This window comes from Ascaphus truei, chromosome 10, assembly GCF_040206685.1.
Source record: "Ascaphus truei isolate aAscTru1 chromosome 10, aAscTru1.hap1, whole genome shotgun sequence".
In the NCBI taxonomy this organism is placed as follows: Eukaryota; Metazoa; Chordata; class Amphibia; order Anura; family Ascaphidae; genus Ascaphus; species Ascaphus truei.
The window spans coordinates 50095310-50115664 of NC_134492.1; the positions used below are offsets into that span (position 1 = coordinate 50095310).

Genomic DNA, 20355 nt, shown 5'->3' on the forward strand with positions numbered 1-20355 from the left:
AGCTTTAGTAAGAACATAATCCTGTTGTTTTCAGTGGGATTTCCATCTTGTTACAACTAGTGCAATGTTCTCCCTATAGACAGTTACTTGAGCCTATGCCTTTTACTTATTAGTCGCCATCCCTTCCAGATGTGCTGCTTCCTGCACCGTTATATAGGGGGGGGGGGCTGGCTATATAAGGAGGGGGCTGGTATATATGAGAGGGGGGCCTGGCTATATAAGGAGGGGGCTTATATATGATAGGGGGGAGAGGGGGAGAGGGGCTGGCTATATAAGGAGGGGGACTGGTATATATGAGAGGGGGGCTGGCTATATATTATATATGGGAGGGGGCTGGCTATATATGGGAGGGGCTGCTATATAACGAGGGGGGCTGGTATATATGAGAGGGGGCTGGCTATATAAGGAGGGGGCTGGTATATATGAGAGGGGGGCTGGCTATATAAGGAGGGGGCTGGTATATATAAGAGGGGGCTATATAAGGAGAGGGGCTGTATATATGAGAGGGGCGGGCTGGCTAAATAAGGAGGGGGCTGGTATATAAGGAGGGGGGCTGGTATATAAGGAGGGGGGCTGGTATATAAGGAGGGGGCTGGCAGATGGGATAACCGCTGCACAGTGGAGATAACATGCAGAAGGGAGCAGCGGGCAGCGGTTTGCGCGTGCGCAGTGCAAGGCTGGAGAGGGGAATAGGTCCGGGGTGTGAGCTGCAGGGAGAGGGGTGAGAGCGGCCACACCGGGACACAGAGAGCAGTCACTTGGGGGTAAGTACTGCTGTACAGGAGGTGTGGGTAATGGGGAAGTGAGATATGTTAGAGGGGCATCAATGTATTTATTTGGGGGAGGGGGGGGGGGTTGTTATGGAGATGGGGTGATATAGAAATGGAGTGTTATAAAAGGGTTTCTGTTATGGGGAAGGGGGAAATGTGTTATGAGCGGGGAGCACCGGATGGGGAAGGGTACCTGTTATGGGGGGGGGGGGGGGGGTGGTATGTGTTATGGAGAAGAGGTTCTGTTATGTGAAGGGGACATTTGCTATGGGGGTTATATGTTATTGGGGGTGACATCTTTGATTTTGAGGGGTATCGGTGTATAGGGAGGGGGGTGTTATGTTAGGAGACATTTGGCAAGGGAGATGCCCTGGAAAACATGGCTAGTAGGTGTGAAGGGGGGGCGGGGGGGGGGGGTATTAAAGATGTGGCTGCTGGGACATGGGGTTGCAGTACCTGATCTTGGAAGTGGGCATTTTCGGGGTGAGTGGCGAGTGCTTAAACCAAAACTGGGCAGGAAGAAATACTTTAGGGCAAAAAGTGAGTGGCAAGGGTATCTAGTGGCAAGAAGTTGCCCCAGTCATTGTATCCATCCATCATTGGTGTCAATGGGTTTCTCATAGGAAGTTAGCAGAGAAAACATATCCTACATGCCTGCTTTTAAAGACCCATCCCTGCATTTATGAGCTTAATATTATTATTATTATTATTATTATTATTATTATACTTTTATCATTCCACCATTTAGTAAACCCTAAAAGGAAAGAAAAGAATGTTCCTTGAGCCAGTACACCTGAACTTCCACCTTTCTCACGGATGTTTTGCAATCCATGCTAAACTGGGGACAGGCGGATGGCGGTTTATTTTTTACCATAATATAGCTATTTTATGTTTTATTTTTTTAGCAATTTTTTTTATTTAAAAAAATGACAGGCTACATACACATCCCATTCTCTTCTTTTTTTTTTTTTTTTTTTTTTTAGGATTGTTTGTTTTTTTTGCATTAACTTGTTTTGTTTTTGTATTACGGAGACTTGGAGAAATAATCCACTTTCCAATAATCCATTTTCTGCCATGTCTATTACACAGAAGCCTCACGCAATCTGCTTGGGATCTGGAAAATGATTATAAATAGAAGTCAAAGCTGTTTTAAACAAGTGTTGAGTTTAATTTACACACATTGTACATGTATTTCATGGTCGTCAGAGTTTATTTTAGAAAGATTTATGCAACACCCTTTTTCTTAAATAAATACCATAAGTGTTCGTGTGTCAATGCAGAAGTATTGTGTCATGAAATGAAAAGTAGGGGAGGGGGTATGTGTTTGGGGAAAAGGTATCTGTAAGAGGGGGGTTATGTGTTATGGGGTTGGGGTATGTGTTCTGGTGAGGGGGAATGTGTTATGGGGAGGATGTATGTGTTATGGGGAGGATGTATGTGTTATGGGGAGGGGGGTATGTGTTCTGGGGAGGGGGGTATGTGTTCTGGGGAGGGGGGTATGTGTTCTGGGGAGGGGGGTATGTGTTCTGGGGAGGGGGGTATGTGTTCTGGGGAGGGGGTTATGTGTTCTGGGGAGGGGGTATGTGTCAATGCAGAAGTATTGGGTCTTGAAATGAGAAGTAGCTGTGATCTGTGTTTGTAAATGAAAAGCAGCGTTCCTCTGGGTTTGGGAACTTGGTAGAAAATGTGTGTGATGTTTAGTGAGCTTGGAAAGTCTGTAGCCTATAACTGGCAGAGGAGATGGTAACCCAGTTACTTGTCACATAGGGGTGCTCAACCACGAGAGATTAACCTCTTCCCTACCAGAGCGGGCAGCAATTTAACCTGCTCACGCGTAACCTGATGGGAAAGCAGTTTTCTCCTGTTCTGCTTAATGATGGCGTCTCGTGGGTGGATAATAACCGGGGTGCCAATGTCTTCCAGGTCAGATGGCCCCACAATTTGACCTCGTTTACATCTTCGTCGCAGAACAAGAGAGAAAAAGGTACGTTGCTTAAATGCTGAATTTCTTCAGGCTGCAGAGCGTTGCGCCCTCAGGCTGCAGAGTGTCGCGCCCTCAGGCTGCAGAGTGTCGCGCCCTCAGGCTGCATTATGAAAACATCCGTTAGTTTTCGATTATAGAGAAACGCAGCAGCCGTTACTTCAGTCTTTACTCACTGAGCCTCCTTCAGCCTTTACTCACTGAGCCACTCCTTCAGCCTTTACTCACTGAGCCTCTCCTTCAGCCTTTACTCACTGAGCCGCTCCTTCAGCCTTTACTCACTGAGCCTCTCCTTCAGCCTTTACTCACTGAGCCTCTCCTTCAGCCTTTACTCACTGAGCCTCTCCTTCAGCCTTTACTCACTGAGCCGCTCCTTCAGCCTTTACTCACCGAGCCGCTCCTTCTGCTCCTAAGGCTGCGTCCCCGCTAGCGCTGAGCGGGCGGTGCTTGGCGAGGTGACTTGCATATCGCTCACGCGATGCGCGCCCCGCCCGGTATGCACGGGCACACACGCTCACCGGCGCTCTGCGCTTACATAAACACATTTTTTCATACTTACAAGCGCGCTCAGCTTCTCCTGAATTGTCCCCCCGCTCCCCGCGAGCGCTTGCGAAAATTTAAAGGACACCCGCGCTCATGCTTGGAGAGCTCTCTAAGCATGAGCACGCTCAGCGCCAGCGGGGACAAAGCCTAAGGCTGCGTCCATCGACACTGCAGCCGTGCGGAGGCTGAGGGAAAGCGGGTGCTTTCCCTAGCTTTAGTACGCACGCCGTCCGGGGGCGTGTCTATGGGCTGGCCACTGATGTCACTGAGCTGGTTCGCCCTCGTTGGGCGAAGCGCTCACGTGACCGCCCTATCGCGCAAGAAATCAGTTTTAACTGATTTCACGCGGATGGCGCGCCCCCTCCTGCCTCTGCGCGCACGCGCCTGCACGCTGTATAGACGCGATCACTGCCTTTAGGCAGTATGGATGCTCAGCGTGCGGATGCGTCCGCGCGGCCTGTCTATGGACGCAGCCTAACATTCGTTCTTTTGTTATTTGTTTTTCACGTGCGCTCTGGTTTTACGGATGTTTTGGCTTTTTTAGCCCATAATTGGCGCACCGTTATTCTAACCTGACGTCTCCGTCTGCGTCATCAGCATCAACAACCAGATTTTTACATTTTGTGCACACATAAAAATGGGGCGTCGCGGGGCACACTCAGAAATGGGGCGTGGTGGGGCGCACATAGAAATTGGGCGTGGTGGGGCGCACATAGAAATGGACCGCACATAGGGGCGCGGCGGGGCGCACATAGAAATGGGGCGCACAGAGAAATGGGGCGTGGTGGGGTGCACATAGAAATAGGGCGTTTAGATGTAAATGGAATGTAATAAAAACAAAGTGCATTAAAATCGGTGCCAAATTCAACTCGGCGTAAACCCTAAAAATACTTTTTCTGTTTTAAGCGCAGAATTAAGTTACAATGTATCAACCAAAAATGTATTTCACATGACGCGGACGTTTCATTATACTGTATAGTTCAACATTATTGTATTTTCACACTAGTTATTATAAATATCACATTACTGATTTATATTTACTAACACATTAAAAATAACAAACAAAAAAACACATAATTATGTTTTCATTTCAATTGTATGATCAAGGTTCTCAGCATGACGCAACGTGGCGATTTTATTCTCGAACAGCAAACTATGCGTCGCTTGTACGGTGTATGAAGTCCCATAACGACCTTTATACCTGTCACTAGGTGAAGAGCCCCGATTTATAAGACCTGTGTGTGTGTATTTATATTACCTTAGGGAGCTTCAGTGTGATACATTGCATTTAAAGCTGCAGTTCAGTCAATATCCTGCATGTGTGTTTTTTTTTAATAAATCAGTTCTGTAGTAAGAAAAAATACTTTTAGCATTTTCTGTTTTTAAAAAACAACTTTGAAAGACCGATTTTCTTGTATTCTATTTTAACAGCCATTTGCTAAGGCACTGCCCCATCATGTCCTGTCACAAGCCCTGGCACACCCCTTTGTCAGCCCTGCCCTCCCTCTAGCACATGTCAGTGCAGGAGTGCTCATGAATATTCATGAGCTTCCACTGACTGACAGAAGCAAATAAAAACATATGCCAGATCTAATGATGTCACCAAATTTCGCCTATCAATACATGGAGAACGAATTGACCTGCAGCTATACAGTTCTTTAGGTAATTAGAGATTGCACACATAAAACTATTGAAGTAAAAAAATAAATTAAAAAAAAAAAAGACTGAACTGCAGCTTTAACTGCAATTCCACCTACAGAAAACTGTTCTCGCCCCCCGTTTTTTGACATGGTTAGGAAGCAGGGGGTCTCCGGAGCTGAGCCGTTTAATTTCCGCTCCGGTTTCTGAGATACTTACATGGGAACGTGCTTCCTTACCTCCCGGGGAAACAAAATGGAAGTTTAAAGCTGTTGCATGACGCGGGGGATTTAAACCTCCATGCAGTACAAGTGGCATCTTCCCCGGTAACTATCGTGGGGAGCAGGGGGTCCCCGGAGCGGAAATTAATGCAATTCAGAGACCCCCAATGCTGCATGGGGAGGGGGGGGGGCATTCTGGTCCTTTCAGCAACTTTTGGGCAAAACTAGTCATTCTGAAGACCACTCGGAGACCCTTTGCAGCCAGACTTGGTCCATGGCCGTCAGCTGAAGAGCGTTGTTCTACCCCCCAAATATACACACACACTAACCCCCCTAATATACACACACTAACCCCCCTAATATACACACACGCTACCCCCCCAAATATACACACACAAACTAACCCCTCAAAATATACACACACAACCCCCCAAATACACACACTAACCCCCCTAATATACATACACTCTACCCCCCCAAATATATACACACACACTACCCCCTCAAAATATAGACACACTAACCCCCTCCCCCAAATATACACACACTACCCCCCCAAATATATACACACACTTACATTGGGCCTGCTGCTCTCCCTCACTGGCCTGCCGGAGGGCCCGTCCGGCGCTGGTTAGGCCTCTTGTTGCCGCCGGGCATCACCCCAGCTGCTAGTCTGCCTCCTACACTGTCCCACGCCGGACTTCTCCGTGACGTCGGCGGGCGCACCGGCATGGGACATTGAGGAGAGCAAGCGTGTAGGTGCTGTGACGAGTGCTCACCACAAACAAGGTGGGACTGCGAGGCTGAGGTGGGGATGTTGATAGCCACCGACCAACAACCGAGCAGCCACGTCCGGTGTGCAGAGGTGATATAACCGGGTCAGTGTAGGAGAGGTCAGGTAGGTAGAAGGTACTTGCCGTAGTCTGGGGTTGGAGAGTGTAGAAATGTCGTATATCCGTTGCCGTGGTCGAGGAGAGAGTGGAAGTTCAGAAGCGAGCCGAGGTCGAGGGAGCCGAGCAGTCAGGAGTCCAAGTACGAGCTGAGGTCACAACAGGAAGGCAAGACAAGATGAGGCAAAACCAGCGAGTAGCGTGAGGGAGCACAAGACACAAACAAAAGTGTATGCTCAGCCAGTTTGTAGCAGGGCTGGCTGAGTACTTAAAGGGCAGACAGCCAATGGTAGGAAAGCACACACCTGCAGAGTAAGGGCTGTTATATACAGGATGCGGCCGTGCGTTCCTATGCGAACGCGCGTGCACGTGCTGCATGCTTTTCCTGTATATAGTGCCGGGAGCTGCAGGTGTGTGTGTGTATGTGTGTATATGTGTGTGTATATGTGTGTGTATATGTTGTGTGAGTGAAATTAAGTCTTAAGTAAGATTTTTTTAAATAAAAAAAAAAGTTTAATAATTTTAAACACACATCCACACATACATACACACATACACACATACACACATACACACATACACACATACACACATACACACATACACACTAATACATACATTTGAGCGCAGGCAGCGGCGCTAAAAGATGAAGTTCTTTATCTTCGCCGCTGTCTGTCGGCTCCCCTCTCCCTGCCGTGCGCGCGCGGCCCTCGTATAGAAAGGCTGACTGATGTCAGCCAACTAAAAATCCGCGCGCGCGGCGCTATAGAACGTGCCTTATGAATGCAATCAGACATAGGCTGTCCACTGATAGGCAGGGGCAGGGTGCACAGCAGCTGAGAAATAATTAAGAGAATTAACCCCTTGTTTGCTTGTCTGCGCGTAGCCAGCATGCGCCGTAGGTTGCCCGTGTAGTCACGGGGGCGGAGCCTGGAGACGGTTCCTGCTGTGTTTTCCTTCCTGGCAGCGCGGCGCCTGCGCGCGGGTTGCGGCTGACGCGCGTCATTCGTGACGTCGCGAGATGCGTCACAGGGCAGGGCCTAAGCTCGATCCTGACAGGTGCAGAATGAGTTGGTATACACTGATGAGTGTGCTTTTCTAACAATGTTTTAGACTGCCCATTTATCTTCCACATTTTTCCTGCAAAAGAGTCATTCCAATTTATTCCTTGTACTGTAGATTATTCCTCAATTTATTAAAATCTGCCTTTCTAAAATGTAAAGTATTTGTTGAACCCATATAATATGTTTTTTGATCATTTATTTCAATTGTTATTACTGTACTTCTACATTGTTTGATATTACCAAATCCAGTACTGCCCCTCTCCTGGTTGGTTCCTCAATAATTTGGGTCATATAATTATCTTTAAGCACCCCCAAAACCTGTTCCCTTTTGCTGTAATGCTAATCTCATTGCCCCAGCCTATGTCTGAATAATTAACATCCCCCATTATGCAAACATGAACCAGTTTTGATGCCTTCTCCATTTGCAAAAGTATTTTAGCTTCCTCAATCTCACCGATATTTGGTGGTTTATAGCATATTCCTACAAACATTTTCTTTATACTTTTACCTCCACTGCTAATTTCTATCCACAAGGTCTCTACATTTTCATCATTCCCTTCATAGACATCATCCCTTATAATAGGTTTTAGATCCGGTTTAACATATAAACAGACTCCACCTCCCCTTCTATTTGTTCGATCCTTCCGAAAAAGGGAATAACCCTCTAAATTAACTGTCCAAGTTATGAGTTTCATGTAAGCGGGGTAATAGGGTCACCGCCTCCCCCCCCCCTCCCCCCTACACACCATAAACAGAATAATATACTAAATAATACTAAAATAACTTTAATAAATAATTAAATGTATGTTAAATAAATGTAAGATTAGTACAGGGGATGGATAAATGTACAGTAAGTAAAGGTTACATTACTAACAACTCTAAATACTAAATTAAAGAAAAACAATACTAATATATATATTACAAATCAACAGCAAAATAAATAAGCAATACACTAACTTTCATTTGTAAAAGGGATAGAGCTCACTTTAATGAATTAAAACGTATTTAATGTAATACTTCTCTTAAATCTTGTTGTTTGAGGGAAAGTAGTTTCTCTCTCATCTCCCCCAGTATTCTCTGCCGCTATCTGCTTTTATTCTGTGTTATTACTCTGCCTAACTTCTTACTATTAACTGGAATGTTCCTCCTATTTGCTTTCCTTTTTCTCTATAAGGCCCGTAATAAAGTGGGCGCGCTTGCTGCGCCGTGCGCGCGGGCGGCACTTTTATAATTGGCTGTGGTTAGCCAGCCATTGTATGCTAGGGCCGTGTGCGCGCACGACAGTCAGCGTGGAGCCGGCCGATCGGGGGGAAGACTGGGAAAAGTACGTTTTCGAGCTGCTACCGTTCAGTGTCTGCAATGTGTGTGTGTGTGTGTGTGTGTGTGTGTGTGTATATATATTTATCAAAGTTGCACAATATTAATAAATCTCACAGCATGTCTTTTTTTTTTTAATACACACACACACAAACACTGTATATACACACACACACACACACACACACACACACACACACACACACACACACACACACACACACACACACACACACACACACACACACACAGCTTCCCCAGTGACACACACACACAGTGACACACACACAGTACCCTTCCAAGCCTGTCGCTCACAGCAGCACGGACCATACACACAAAAAGTGTGTGTCACGTGCACGAGCGTTCGCACAGGAGCGCGCCCACTATATTACAGGCCTAAGGCCGCGGGCATGGACAGCGCTTAGCCGCTGACCCGTGCTGACGCTTGCCAGTGAGCCCCTGCAGCCGCAATGAGAGTAGCTTTAGCAGGGGCTCGCGCACGCTTCCGCAGGCGTGCGGAGGCGTAGCAGACAATTTTTTTTAGTTGACACGCTGAGGGAGCGGGGGGGCCGGTCATGTGAGTGGTTCGCCCAATGAGGGCGAACCAGCTTCGTGACGTCACTGGCCTGCCCCCAGACGGCACGCGTAGTAAGGCTAGGGAAAGCACCCGCTTTCCCTCAGCCTCCGCACGGCTGGAGTCTCTATGGACTCAGCCTTGGGCTGTCTGTCTTGTCTCTCGGTCTGTTTGTCTCCTAACTGCTTTCTTTAAAGGTCACAGACTGTCTTGGTATAAGCTGTTTTGGATTTTTTTTTTTTACAGTCATTGCTGGCACCATGAAGTCCTAATACCCGCCTTGTGCAAATATATATATCAATGGCGCTCTGCACTAACAAATTGTAACATGTAATAATAGTAATATAAATATACAACCAGTGGCGTGGATGTTTCTCCTGGAATGGATACTCCACATGTGATGAACGAACATGTAAGGAAAAAATCATAACATAGTGTGATACTGTTAGGCATACACTATGTTATGATTTTTTCCTTACATGTTCGTTCATCACATGTGGAGTATCCATTCCAGGAGAAACATCCACGCCACTGGTTGTATATTTATATTACTATTATTACATGTTACAATTTGTTAGTGCAGAGCGCCATTGATATATATATTTGCACTGATCTACACCTGACTGGGGTTCAGGGATATATCACAGGCTGCCTGCACTATAGGATATAGCGCTACCTTTCTGTTTTTTACACCTAATACCCGCCTTACATCATCCCACTGTGTCTCAGTAATGCCTATAATATCATACAGCTCCCTTGTAGCTCGGTCATTTTATCTGTCATGCTTCTTGCATTAGCAAGCTTGCATTTTAGGTTCCTTCCAGTCTGTGCAATTGTTCTCTTATCAGCTCCTGCCTTTCTATTCCAATTGTATTTAGTCTTTAGAAGTTTACTAGTATTATCTGTATGTAAAGCCCCCTCCTAAAGGGTTACTAACATGGCTATTGTATGCTGGGCCCTACCCTGGGTTGCAATGGGGATCCAGACGTCACTCAGGGGGACGATTGTAGAAGGTTAGGTTCCAGGAAAACATGAGAAGATGAGCCTTGGGGAGAATAGATCGGTGAGGTTTCTAGAGCAGTGTTTTTCAACCAGGGTTCCTAGGAACCCTTGGGTTCCCCCGGGCATCCCTAAAGGGTTCCCTGTAATTGTCAGGTAATTTTAAAATTGTACCAAATACAGAAGAAGTTACAATGCATTAGATCTTATTCTCTCTATTAGAGAGGGATGGGGTTCCTTAGAATTTCACATGGAGTTCCTTAACCAAAAAAGTTTGGGAACCACTGTTCTAGAGTAATAGTATACACCAGGCACCCCTGTTTATTGTATTGTAGATGGGGACAGTACCCGTTAAGTTAGAATCCCTGAAAGAAGGAATAGAATCCAGAATAAGTAATAAAGGGGAATGTAGCACGTCATAGAGGGACTCAGGAGGGATGGCTGCCGGGTGCCGGCGGATCAGCTGTAGCCGTGGATCAGAGCTAGTGTTCCTCATCAGTTTGTGTGAAGGTGGCAGTTCCCAAGTGGGCTAAAGGTGTTGGGTCAAGTGGGGAAAAACCCGTCAGGATTCCCGTGGGGGCCCAGAGTGAGCGGATTAGTGCTGATGGTGGTTCCGGGGCAACGAGGGGGGCCGGGTCCCACACTTAACTCAAATCAACTACGACAATGTTAAGATCGGGCACTGATGGAAGAACTGTATTCATGTATGTGTGTTATAAAATACAGTACAACGTTATCGTGTATGAGAGGTCTCTGTCCATGGGCACACAAATAAATGACAGTTGTACTTCAAAAGTTCTTGGCGCCCATTATTCTACAACCTTGCTAACTCAACGCCCAGCCGCTGGAATCAGCCCCTGAGTCACGGTAACCCATGCGGAGTAGCCATATAATACACCCCGATGTAATCTCCCTTAAAGCTGGACAGGGAGGGTTACATGTATTTAATATGGGTGCCTTCCTGATTACCAAACTACCACTTCCCTCCACTCCACCTCCTGACCCCTAGCTATTTCCCCATTCCTATCTATTCTGTCTTGTTTATTACCTCTTGCTTGTCCCTCCCCCCCCTCCTTCCTAGTTTAAAATTGTGACGATTTGGGCAATGAGGCTCTTATAGTAAAAGTGGTGCCCAGCCATTGCCCTATTGTCTGCATGAATATATAGGGTTGTCCTGTATATACATCCTGTTGTGGCTCATCTGGCCAAATATATCATGTGAATGGAAACAAAAAGAAAACAGCGCACAACGCCAAATAGTGAAGTAAGTAATAGAATGTATTACAATGTTAAAGGGGTAATAAATCTGCGTACATCAGATAGAAATAACATGTGCATTTAGTGCATAACACACTGGTTACCACTCTGTAGCTGTAAAACAGGACGGTCTGGCACTCAGCTGTCTCTGCAGGAGCCTCTATGATGGTTCTGGGGCATGGTATCCTTCATGCACTCCTCACACAGCAGGACGCTGCTCACAAGGGGATTCCTTTCAAGCAGCCTGGTAATACTGCAGATTCAGACACTTAGTGGGACCGCTGCTCAACCGGCGATATACTGCCTCCAGGGGAATTCCCCTACAGTCCCCCGTCTCTCCTGTGTAGATTTGCTGCTTTTCCCAGCTGCTATGATCTTAGGGCAGTCCAGAGCTGTTGGAATTGCTCTGCAAACACTTCCGCAGCTGCAGGGGCTTACACAGCGTGCCACGATGCCGCTCCGTCACGTGGTATAGCGGAGTGACGTCACAGTTCTCGTGGCAATGGAGGAATCAATAGGGAGGAAGAAGGAGAGTCCCTTACAGTCTCTTACCGGCGCAGAGATCGCTCAGTTAGCACGGTGGCAGCCAATATAAGCTGATGGTGATACAGATCCAAAGGATGAATATAGGCAAAATTATGGCATTAACTAGCTGAGAGACCCGGCGTTGCCCAGGATTGAATGGTCCCGCTCCCCCTCTCTGTCCACTCACCCCCTATCTCTGCTCCCTATTGCCCTCTCTCTGTGGGTGGGTGAGTTAGTGAGTTAGTGACTGGGCGGGTGAGTTAGTCAGTTAGTGATTGGGTGGGTGAGTTTGTGAGCGGGCGGGTTAGTGAGGGCGGGTAAGTGAGTTAGTGAGCGGGGTCTCAGCTAGTGACTGGGTGGGTGGGTAAGTTAGTGGCTTTGAGTTAGTGACTGGGTGAGTTGGTGACTGTGTGGGTGAGTTAGTGAGTGGGTGGGTGAGTTAGTAACTGGGTGGGTGAGTGACTTAGTGACTGGGTGAGTTAGTGACTGGGTGGGTGAGTGAGTTAGTGACTGGGTGGGTGAGTGAGTTAGTGACTGGGTGGTTGAGTGAGTTAGTGACTGGGTGGGTGAGTGAGTCAGTGACTGGGTGGGTGAGTTAGTGAGTGGGTGAGTTAGTGACTGGGTGAGTTATTGACTGTGGGTGGGTGAGTTCGTGACTGGGTGGGTCAGTGAGTTAGTGACTGGGTGGTTGAGTTAGTGAGTCGGTGGGTGAGTTAGTGACTGGGTGAGTGAGTTAGTGAGTGGGTGGGTGAGTTAGTGACTGGGTGGGTGGGTGAGTGAGTTAGTGACTGGGTGTGTGAGTTAGTGGCTGGGTGGGTGAGTTAGTGACTGGGTGGGTGGGCGAGTGAGTTAGTGTCTGGGTGGGTGAGTTAGTGACTGGGTGGGTGGTGAGTTAGTGACTGGGTGGGTGGGTAAGTGAGTTCTTGACTGGGTGGTTGAGTTAGTGACTGGGTGGGTGGGTGAGTTAGTGACTGGGTGGGTGAGTTAGTGACTGGGTGGGTGGGTGAGTTAGTGACTGGGTGGGTGGGTAAGTGAGTTCTTGACTGGGTGGTTGAGTTAGTGACTGGGTGGGTGAGTTTGTGACTGGGTGGGTGAGTTAGTGACTGGGTGGGTGAGTTAGTGACTGGGTGGGTGAGTTAGTGAGTGGGTGAGTTAGTGACTGGGTGGGTGAGTGAGTTAGTGACTGGGTGTGTGAGTTAGTGGCTGGGTGGGGGAGTTAGTGACTGGGTGGGTGGGCGAGTGCGTTAGTTAGTGTCTGGGTGGGTGAGTTAGTGACTGGGTGGGTGGTGAGTTAGTGACTGGGTGGGTGGGTGAGTTAGTGACTGGGTGGGTGAGTTAGTGACTGGGTGGGTGAGTTAGTGACTGGGTGGGTGGGTGAGTTAGTGGGTGGGTGAGTTAGTGACTGGGTGGGTGGGTTAGTGACTGGGTGGGTGGGTGAGTTAGTGACTGGGTGGGATGATTGAGTTAGTGACTGGGTGGGTGAGTTAGTGACTGGGTGTGTGGGTGAGTTATTGATGGTGGGTGGGTGAGTTAGTGACTGGGTGGGTGAGTTAGTGACTGGGTGGGTGAGTTAGTGACTGGGTGGGTGAGTTAGTGACTGGGTGGGTGAGTTAGTGAGTGGGTGGGTGGGTGAGTTAGTGACTGGGTGGGTGGGTGAGTTAGTGAGTCGGTGGGTGAGTTAGTGACTGGGTGGGTGAGTTAGTGAGTGGGTGGGTGAGTTAGTGACTGGGTGAGTTAGTGACTGGGTGGGTGGGTGAGTGAGTTAGTGACTGGGTGTGTGAGTTAGTGGCTGGGTGGGGGAGTTTGTGACTGGGTGGGTGGGCGAGTGCGTGAGTTAGTGTCTGGGTGGGTGAGTTAGTGACTGGGTGGGTGGTGAGTTAGTGACTGGGTGGGTGGGTGAGTTAGTGACTGGGTGGGTGGGTGAGTTAGTGACTGGGTGGGTGAGATAGTGACTGGGTGGGTGGGTGAGTTAGTGGGTGGGTGAGTTAGTGACTGGGTGGGTAAGTGAGTTATTGACTGGGTGGGTGAGTTAGTGACTGGGTGGGATGATTGAGTTAGTGACTGGGTGGGTGGGTGAGTTAGTGACTGGGTGGGATGATTGAGTTAGTGACTGGGTGGGTGAGTTAGTGACTGGGTGGGTGAGTTAGTGACTGGGTGGGTGAGTTAGTGACTGGGTGGGTGAGTTAGTGACTGGGTGGGTGAGTTAGTGGCTGGGTGGGTGAGTTAGTGACTGGGTGGATGAGTTAGTGACTGGGTGGGTGGGTGAGTTAGTGACTGGGTGGGATGATTGAGTTAGTGACTGGGTGGGTGTGTGAGTTAGTGACATGAGTTAGTGACTGGGTGGGTGGGTGAGTTAGTGACTGGGTGGGTCAGTTAGTGACTGGGTGGGTGAGTTAGTGACTGGGTGGGTGGGTGAGTTAGTGACTGGGTGGGTGAGTTAGTGACTGGGTGGGTGGGTGAGTTAGTGACTGGGTGGGTGAGTTAGTGACTGGGTGGGTGAGTTAGTGACTGGGTGGGTGTGTTAGTGACTGGGTGGGTGAGTGAGTTAGTGAGTGGGTGGCTGAGTTAGTCACTGGGTGAGTTATTGACTGGGTGAAGTCAAGTTAGTGACTGGGTGAGTGAGTGAGTTAGTGACTGGGTGGGTGAGTTAGTGACTGGGTTGGTGACTGGGTGGGTGGGTGAGTAGTGATTGAGTGGGTGGGTGAGTTAGTGACTGGGTGGGTGGGTGAGTGCGTTAGTGACTGAGTGGGTGGGTGAGTGCGTTAGTGAATGGGTGGGTGGGTGAGTTAGTGACTGGGTGGGAGTTAGTGACTGGGTGGGAGTTAGTGACTGGGTGGGTGAGTGCGTTAGTGACTGGGTGGGTGAGTGGGTGAGGAATGAGTGACTGGGTGACATTTCCCCCTCCCCCCCATACCGGTGGTGGCGGCGGCATGAAGTTAGAGGGCAGGCCGGCATCCCCCCCCCCGCACCCTCCATACCTCCCGTGGCAGCGGCATGCAAATAGTTAGCGTCCCGGCATCCCCCACACCTCAGGCGGCATGAAGATAGCGGTTAGGGGCCGAGGGGCGGGGGGGCCAAAGGGCAGGGAGGGGCGGGGGGGCCAAAGGGCAGGGGGGGGCCAAAGGGCAGGGAGGGGTGGGAGGGGCAGGGGGGGCCAAAGGGCAGGGAGGGGTGGGAGGGGCAGGGGGGGCCAAAGGGCAGGGAGGGGCAGGGGGGCTACGGGCAGGGAGGCTAAGGGCAGGGAGGGGCAAGAGCGCAGGGAGGGCAAGAGGGCAGGGGGCAAGAGGGCAGGGAGGGGGCAAAGGGCAGGGGGGCAAGAGGGCAGGGAGGGGGCAAAGGGCAGGGGGGCAAGAGGGCAGGGAGGGGGCAAGAGGGCAGGGAGGGGGCAAGAGGGCAGGGAGGGGGCAATAGGGCAGGGAGGGAGGGGGGCAAACAGCAGGGGGGCAAGAGGGCAGGGAGGGAGGGGGGCAAGAGGGCAGAGAGGGAGGGGGGCAAGAGGGCAGGGGGATCAAGAGGGCAGGGAGGGAGGGGGCAAGAGGGCAGGAAGGGGGGCAAGAGGGTAGGGAGGGGGGCAAGAGGGCAGGGAGAGAGTGGGCAAGAGGCCAAAGGGCATGGTAGCAAAGGGCAGAGGGGCAAAGGGCAGGGGGGGCAAAGGGCATTGGGAGGGAGGGCAGGGGGGGCAAAGGGCATTGGGAGGGAGGGCAGGGGGGGCAAAGGGCATTGGGAGGGAGGGCAGGGGGGGCAAAGGGCATTGGGAGGGAGGGCAGGGGGGGCAAAGGGCATTGGGAGGGAGGGCAGGGGGGCAAAGGGCATTGGGAGTGAGGGCAGGGGGAGGCAAAGGGTAGGGGGAGGCAAAGGATAGGGGGAGGGAGGGCAGGGGGGGGCAAAGGGCAGGGGGGGCAAAGGGCAGGGGGAGGGAGGGCAGGGGGGAGGGGGGGAGAGCAGGGGTGAGGGAGGGGGAGGGAGGACAGGGGGGGAGGGAGGGGGGAAGGTGGACAGGGAGGGGGGTGGACAGGGGGGAGGGAGGGGGGGAGGGTGGACAGGGGGGGAGGGAGGGCAGGGGGAGTCAGGGACGCGGTAAATAAGGCATTTCCCTGCATGTACTCACCTTGCACACGGCGTGCGGGTCCCGGCCGCCCTCCTCCTCCACCTCGGGCTCCTCCGCGGAGAGGCGGAGACAGCCGGAGGAGCGGCCTGTGTGAGGGGAGAGCCGCGTGCTCTCTGTGTGTGGGGGGGGGGGGTGAGCGCCGGGTGAGAGAGCGGCCTGTGTGAGGGGAGGGCAGGGAGGGAGGGGGGTGAGCGCCGGGTGAGAGGGGGGGGGGGGGGGGTGTGTGAGCGCCGGGTGAGAGAGCGGCCTCGCCGGGTGAGAGAGCGGCCTGTGTGAGGGGAGGGCAGGGAGGGAGGGAGGGTAGGGCAGGGAGGGAGGGGGGTGAGCGCCGGGTGAGAGTGGGTGGGGGGGGGGGGGTGAGCGCCGGGTGAGAGGGAGAGAGCGGCCTGTGCGAGGGGAGAGCCACGTGCTCTGTGTGGGGGAGGGGGGGGGCTGAGCGCCGGGAGAGAGCGGCCTCGCCGGGTGAGAGAGCGGCCTGTGTGAGGGGAGAGCAGGGAGGGGGGGGGGTGAGCGCCGGGTGAGAGAGCGGCCTCGCCGGGTGAGAGCAGCCTGTGTGAGGGGAGAGCCGCGTGCTCTCTGTGTGTGTGTGGGGGGGGTGAGCGCCGGGTGAGAGAGCGGCATCGCCGGATGAGAGGGAGAGAGTGGCCTGTGTGAGGGGAGAGCGGCCTGTGTGAGGGGAGAGACGCCTGTGTGAGGGGAGAGCCGCGTGCTCTCTGTGTGTGTGGGGGGGCCGTGTCCCGGGCGCCCTCTCCGCTCCCCCGCTGACTGTAGCGGCGCCGGGGGGGGGGGAAATGGGGGGAGGAAAAAGCGCGGGAAAGCGGGAGACCCGGGGAGAGGAGGTGGTGTGTGTGTGGTGTGTGTGTGGTGTGTGTGTGTGGTGTGTCCCCTTCACTCCGCCTCAGGCCAATGAGAGGGGGGCGGGCGAGCGGACCAAGGGAGCAATCTCATTGGCCTGGCCCAAGGTCCAAGGTCCAATGAGATTGCCGCTAGGGACACAGGGAGGGACACAGGGAGACACATACAGACCCGGACACATAGGACACTTTCAGAAATATATAGTAGATACATCCAACATGTTTCGTAGATCTAACTACTTCTTCAGGGAATAATTTGGCCATTACCCAGAGGTCTTAAATACCTCTCAGAGATGTCTCATTGGTCAAACAATTAGAGTTAGACCAATCATCTGAGCTATGGTCAAAGTATTAGGGAAGATTTATTTCTACTTTTAAAACAACAACTTTATTAACAAATGAACAATCACATATATAAAAAAAACACTAGCATATAATCAAAACCTAACATGAACATAAAACCATGCTGGAATAAAAAGAAACACATTATTAGTATATTAAAAGATTAAAATAGACATCATAAATTCCTTAAGCAATATAAAATATATATATATATCTAACTAGAAATAGCAGGTAAGCTACAGCAGGGAGAAGGAAACACATAGCAGTGCCTTATCACTAAATCTAATGGTGACGTGGGCTGGAGGTTTTAATATAATGCCCAAATATCCACATCCTCATTGAGCCCCTTGGGGGACATGGTATCTAGCTTATGTATCCAATAAGTCTCCTTAGAGGATAATGTTTTGACTCTGTCTCCCCCTCTTCTATTAACTGGAATAAACTGAATCCCCTTGAAAGTAAGACTAGAAGGGTCTTTACCATGATGTAATGAAAAGTGTCTTGACACACTATGTTTGTCAAACCCAATTTTAATGTTTCGGACATGTTCCTGGATACGGATTTTAAGGCTACGTTTGGTTCTGCCTACATATTGGTATCCGCATGCACACTCCAACAGATCTACAATATGTGTCGATGTATATAAAATAAAGTCATCAATATTAAAAACCTCTAGTGTATTATTAGATTTAAACGTTTGCTTTACAGGGTGTTGATACTTGCAAATACTGCATTTACCACAGGTATAGTTGCCTCTTGGTTTGGTTCCAAGCCATTGTTTGGATGATACGGTGTTGTTACATACAAAAACATCACTAGGTGCTAGTATGCTTTTAATGTTTTTGGCTCTCCTATATATAAACCGTGGTTTGGTGTCTAAATGAGATCCCAATATGGGATCTTTACACAGTATACCCCAGTGTTTACTAAAAACCTTTTCAATGTCCCTATATACAGAGTTGTAATTGGTAATGAAGGCCACATCTACCAATCCGCCCTTATTTTGTTGGCTCTCATTATTTCTATTTTTAGATCTATTTTGAATCAGCATCTCGTTGCGATCCAGATTACGTACTCTTTTTATCTCTCTATCTAAAAGCTCTTTAGGATATCCCCTCTCTCTAAATCGTAAAAATAATTTGTTAGCCTGTTTATTAAAAACCTCTATATTGCTGCAGTTGCGTCTGAGTCTGACAAATTGCCCTCCTGGTATGTTTTTGATCCATGTGCTCTTGTGACTGCTATTTGCCATCAGCAAATTGCTGGTATCCACCTCCTTGAAGGTCTCGGTTTCCACAGTGCCATCCACTCGCGAAGTGAGTCTTAGATCTAAAAAATCTATCTGTGTGGCATCCAATTTATGTGTGAATTCGAGATTATAATCATTTTTATTCAAGTCAGCCACAAATGCACTGGCTGAAGCACAATCACCATCCCATACACACAGGATGTCGTCTATGTAGCGCCTCCACACAACGACATTCCTGTGGTGCGGGTTATCGGGCATAATAAACTGTGACTCCCACTTACCCACATACAGGTTTGCGAAACTGGGGGCAAATCTAGTGCCCATTGCAGTTCCGCAAACCTGCAGGTAGAAAGTGGAGAGGAACAGAAAATAATTATGTTTTAAAATAAAACTAATAGACTCAAGAATAAACTCCCTATTTAGTGGATGCAGTGTATGATCATCCTCCAAAAAGGAGTTCACTGCTTCTAGCCCTTTCTGATGAGGTATGTTGGTATATAAGGTTTTTATATCACACGTAATCCATACATATGAATTCTTCCATTGAAAGTCCTTAAATAAGTTTAAAACTGCAGTAAAATCTTTTAAATAGGAGGTTAATTTTCCCACATAAGGTTGGAGAAAGAAATCCACATATTGGCTAAGGTTGGCTGTCATTGATTGTATACCTGACACGATAGGACGTCCAGGGGGATCAGCCAGAGCCTTATGTATTTTCGGTAGATGATAAAATATGGGGATCTGCTCCAATTTTTCTGCTAACATCACTAGTGCATTAACATGGTTTGGAGCCTGGTTAACTGTAGAGAAAAAAGGGAGGAACATTTCAAACTCCTGTTCACAGATGAAGTGCTACATGGTCAGCCTAATGAACCAATTGATTTAACAGCAAAAGACCGCTTTAAAATATTGGAAAAGTTATTGCTTACCGAGGGTAAACATTGGCTTGAGACAAAAACCCTTCAGAGTTATCTGGATGTGGGTAGAATACCAAGAGGTCTCAGGTTTTCTAAAAGCCCTACCTTCGGTAAGGATAACTTAAAATTTATGCAGGAGTGGAATAGGATCCAGGATGAGTGTTCTAATGATCTCATTAGGTTAATTATTTATGAAAGGAACCGTGAGATCAAACAATTAGAAAAAGAGACATTGAAAGCGATTAAGGTATTAGAACCTATAGTGATAGACACTGATTGCTCAGAGATTGAGACAAACTAGATTATCAGCAAGGGCCAACAAAATAAGGGCGGATTGGTAGATGTGGCCTTCATTACCAATTACAACTCTGTATATAGGGACATTGAAAAGGTTTTTAGTAAACACTGGGGTATACTGTGTAAAGATCCCATATTGGGATCTCATTTAGACACCAAACCACGGTTTATATATAGGAGAGCCAAAAACATTAAAAGCATACTAGCACCTAGTGATGTTTTTGTATGTAACAACACCGTATCATCCAAACAATGGCTTGGAACCAAACCAAGAGGCAACTATACCTGTGGTAAATGCAGTATTTGCAAGTATCAACACCCTGTAAAGCAAACGTTTAAATCTAATAATACACTAGAGGTTTTTAATATTGATGACTTTATTTTATATACATCGACACATATTGTATATCTGTTGGAGTGTGCATGCGGATACCAATATGTAGGCAGAACCAAACGTAGCCTTAAAATCCGTATCCAGGAACATGTCCGAAACATTAAAATTGGGTTTGACAAACATAGTGTGTCAAGACACTTTTCATTACATCATGGTAAAGACCCTTCTAGTCTTACTTTCAAGGGGATTCAGTTTATTCCAGTTAATAGAAGAGGGGGAGACAGAGTCAAAACATTATCCTCTAAGGAGACTTATTGGATACATAAGCTAGATACCATGTCCCCCAAGGGGCTCAATGAGGATGTGGATATTTGGGCATTATATTAAAACCTCCAGCCCACGTCCTCATTAGATTTAGTGATAAGGCACTGCTATGTGTTTCCTTCTCCCTGCTGTAGCTTACCTGCTATTTCTA

General features: G+C 49.0%; 1 protein-coding gene across 16 annotated transcripts in view; it reads left to right on the forward strand.

Annotated features, from left to right (window-relative positions):
* Positions 1-625: 625 nt before the first annotated feature.
* Positions 626-20355, forward strand: part of LOC142503947 (beta-1,3-galactosyltransferase 2-like) — a 90229-nt gene continuing 70499 nt past the window's right edge. For 15 of the 16 annotated variants that reach the window (XR_012804138.1, XR_012804140.1, XR_012804137.1 and 12 more), the window contains exons 1-2: positions 626-764; positions 2694-2754. The gene's annotated coding sequence lies outside the window, so the exon portion shown is untranslated. The remainder of the gene's footprint in view (positions 765-2693; positions 2755-20355) is intronic. The other variant, XR_012804132.1, reaches the window with a different exon arrangement.